Source organism: Phyllobates terribilis, unplaced genomic scaffold, assembly GCF_046119375.1.
Source record: "Phyllobates terribilis strain yellow unplaced genomic scaffold, ASM4611937v1 Scaffold_4__5_contigs__length_816908805, whole genome shotgun sequence".
Taxonomy (NCBI): Eukaryota; Metazoa; Chordata; class Amphibia; order Anura; family Dendrobatidae; genus Phyllobates; species Phyllobates terribilis.
The window spans coordinates 232,601,005-232,605,101 of record NW_027362764.1 but is presented as its reverse complement, the minus strand read 5'-3'; positions in this window follow the sequence as shown (position 1 = coordinate 232,605,101).

The window sequence follows — 4,097 nt, the reverse complement described above, 5'->3', positions numbered from 1 at the left end:
CGCCTGGGGTTTATAGCGCCACTGGTTGCAGATTCACGGAGCACCCTTATGGCCCTGTCCTTAAATTGGGCAAAGGTCAGGTCGGGGTTCTGAAAGAACATGAGGCGCAGCTGGGCCCTCGTGGTGCTAGACAGCAGACCTTCTATGAATTGTTCTGTTAGCAGCTTATCCGTTTCCTGCACACTGCCAGGGTCAGTTTGTTGAATAGCCCTCAAGGCTTCCTGCAGATTTAGGGCATAGTCTCTGATGCTGTCCTGTGCCCGCTGCTTACATCCATAGAACCTCATTTTAATCTCAGCGGAGGTACGTGTGTCAAAGGTACCCCGCAGCCGGGCCAGAATACCCTTCACAGTCCTTTTCTCCTCAGTGGGCCATGATTTTACCTCCCTTTGGGCTGCGCCAGTTAACTGCCCTGTCAATATGCTGACCTTCTGCTCCTCTGTCAGGGGGTAAACGTGGAACAAACTATATAGCCTTTCCTTGAAGTCAGTTAGGGCATGGGGCTCCCCTGAGTATTTGGGCAGCCAGGCCGCTCCAGGGATGTAGGGCAGGGAAAAGGGCATCACCGCTGCTGCAGCTGCGTTGGTGGTAGTGGGCGCCTCTGTGTCCGACATCTTCCTCCCCCCTAGTTAAGCGTGGCCTACCTTCCGACGATCCTCTTCTGTTGGCTGCGGCTCCGCTGCTGCTGCTATGGACGAGGACCTGGCGTCGCGTCCTGATGACATCAGCGTCGCTCTCTCTCCCTTCCAGGACCTTGCGCAGCGTCGGTGCGTGGGGCGGAGCTTCGGATCTCGCGCGGTTTTGACGTCCACGCCCCTCTTCTTCCCGCGCGGCGTCCTGGAGCTGGCGTCCGATGGCGGGAAACAGCTGCGGATGGCGGGAAACGGTCCAAGATGGCGTCTGATGGCGGGAATCGGCTCCGTATGGCGGGAAACGACTCCGGACGGCGGGAAACTTCGCCACAGGTAAGTTACAAAAGTCTTTTTCAGGCACGCAGTACCCGGTGGTTGCGGGCACGAAATCCTGCCGACTACGCCAAAGCTGACTCGCCCCCTGGGCCGTGGGGCACTCGGATCCGGGCAATTAGGGGAACGATGGGGGTAGTAGTGGCTGCCCGGTCCGTGGCTCAGGGTGGTCAGGCCATTGGTAGTCTGCTATGTTCTGCTGATAATGTCCGACTACGCCACCCGTGGATTTGCGGTCATTAGGTACCGCCGCTGCAAGGCAGACCGCTGGGGCTGATGAGGTGTGCAGCTGGGATGGTGTGACTCCCCATGGGACGAGTGCGGCCCCAGGGCAGTGTAGTGGATGTTGGGAGTGATGGTAGTGAGAGTCCCGGTGCTGATAGTGCTGGAGGAGCAAGGAGCACACAGACAACAAGTTGCAGTCCAGGGTCTTTACTGAAACAGGTAAACTGACCCATAAACAGTCCCGGCTAGGAGGGGACCTGGATGTCTGAGAGCAACGGGGAAATTGGCCCTGGTCAGGGTGAGGGTGTAGGCCTACCGTGCTTTCTGCGCTCCTTCTGGCTAACAGCCCACGTTTCCGAGCTTTCCGTGTTTTCTCGCCTGTATGGCCTGCGACGTGGGTTCCTTTCTGCTCCCAGCCTTGTACGGCTTTACTGGTCCCTTCGGTTGTGGCAGGGCCTCCAGGCTTCTTAGGCCAAGGAATATACTGTCCCTTGCGAAGTGGTTCTCTGCTGGAGGGTGTAGAATCCTCCCAGCCTCAGACACCAAAGTCTGGTAAAATTAAGTCTTTTCTCTGCCAAGACAGGCTCTCTTCGCCTCTTGTCTCTGGCTTGTGGCTCTCCTCCTGCCACACTTCCTCTTAGGTGCAATACAACTGTCCCTCTCTGCTCTGGGACCTGACTCCTCAGATAGGTCGTCCAGTTCTCTCTAACCCTGCCCCCAGTACCAGCTTTTTTATAGGGGCAGCCAGCTCCCCCTACTGGCCTGAGACAGGAGAAATTGCATGCTAATGTTCCCCTGACTAGAGAACCTCCCCCTTGCTCTCAGACACAGCTTTAATACATTTTGTGGCATCCAGGCCAGGGTGACACACATGTGTGTTAAATGATTGCGATGATGTCATGACGTACCCGCCAAGCTTATGACACTCACTGTAGGCCAAGACTTACGACTGCAACTAGGCTGGCAAAATCTCTATCCATATAAAGGGACTTCCTGGGTCTAGTTGTGGCCAGAATGAATTTTCAGCTTTATGTGAAGATAGAACGTGCGGCTAATGTAACAAGGGACGCCAATGACAGTACATATTAAAGCAAACAGCAGGGTCAATCAGTGACGTGAGTGGTGAGATATTAGTTGTTTCTTTTTACATTTTGCTGGCCTTCTATAGCGAATTACAAAAAGTCTGAATTCCTGAGAGTAGGGATTTTTGTAAATTTGAATAGATTTCAATTACACTCATATATATTCACCCATCACTATCTGGCTGAAATTGGTCAAGTCAGGTTCTTTTTGCTTCATTCTGCCTGTGGTTTGCGCAGCATGAATCAGTTGACAGGTTATCTTTAAAGCGTAACCTTCGTTTTAATGTTTATTTCGTGTAGTGTAGTTTTCTTCCCCACAAGCCATCATTTAACCCCTTACTGACATAAGACATACTCTTACATCAAATGTACCTGTTTTTAATGAGGTCTCAGAAACTCAACCTTCATCGTTTCTGGCAGATGATTCCTGTTTTAGTCATCCATCATCTGCCTCTAACAGTCGCAAGTGGAGCAGAGCTACAGTGGGGAAAATAAGTATTTGATATTCTGCCAATTTTGCAAGTTTTCCCACCTACAAAGAATGGAGAGGTCTGCAATTTTTATCTTAGGGACACTTCAACTGTTAGAGAAAGAATCTTAAAAAAATCCAGAAAATCACATTGTATGATTTTTACATAATTAATTAGCATTTTATTGCATGAAATAAGTATTTGATACAATAGAATATCAAAACTTAATATTTGGTACAGAAACCTTTGTTTGCAATTACAGAGGTTAGATGTTTCCTGTAGTACTTGACCAAGTTTGCACACACTGCAGCAGGGATTTTGGCCCACTCCTCCAGACTGATCTTCTCCACACTGATCTTCTCCTGATCTTTCAGGCTTCAGGGGTGTCACTGGGCAACATTGAGTTTCAGCTTCCTCCAAAGGTTTTCTATTGGGTTCAGGTCTGGAGATTAGCTAGGCTACTCCAGGACCTTGAAATGATTCTTATGGAGTCACTCCTTAGTTGCCCTGGCTGTGTGTTTTGGGTTGTTGTCATGCTGGAAGACCCAACAACGACCCATGTTTAATGCTGTTACTGAGGGAAGGAGGTTGTTGGCCAAAATCTTGACCCCATCCATCCTCCCTTCAATACAGTACAGTCATCCTGTCCCTTTTGCAGAAAAACACCCCCAAAAGTATGATGTTTTCCTTACCATGCTTCATGGTTCCGATGGTGTTCTTGGGGTTGTACTCATCCTTCTTCCTCCAAACACGGCGAGTGGAGTTGATACCAAAAATTTCTATTTTGGTCTCATCTGACCACATGACCTTCTCCCATGCCTCCTCTGGATCATCCAGATGGTCATTGGCGAACTTCAAACAGGCCTGGACATGTGCTGCCATGAGCAGGGGGACCTTGCTTGCCCTGCAGGATTTGAATCCATGACGACGTAGTGTGTTACTAACAGTAATGTTTGAGACCGTGTTCCCAGCTCTCTTCAGGTCATTGACCAGGTCCTCCAGTGTAGTTCTGCAATGATTCCTGACCTTTCTCAGAATCATCCTTAGAATCATCCTTACCTCACGAGGTGAGACCTTGCATGGAGCCCTAGAATGAGAAAGATTGACAGTCATCTTGTGTTTCTTCCATTTTCTTAGAATTTTGTCAACAGTTGTTGCCTTCTCAACAAACTGCTTGTGCATTGTCCTGTAGCCCATCCCAGCCTTGTGCAGGTGTGCAGGTCTACAATTTTGTCCCTGCTGTCCTTAGACAGCTCTTTTGTCTTGGCCATAGTGGAGAGTGATTCATTGAGTGTGTGTGTGTGTGTGTGTGTGTGTGTGTGTGTGTGTGTGTGGACAGGTGTCTTTTATACAGG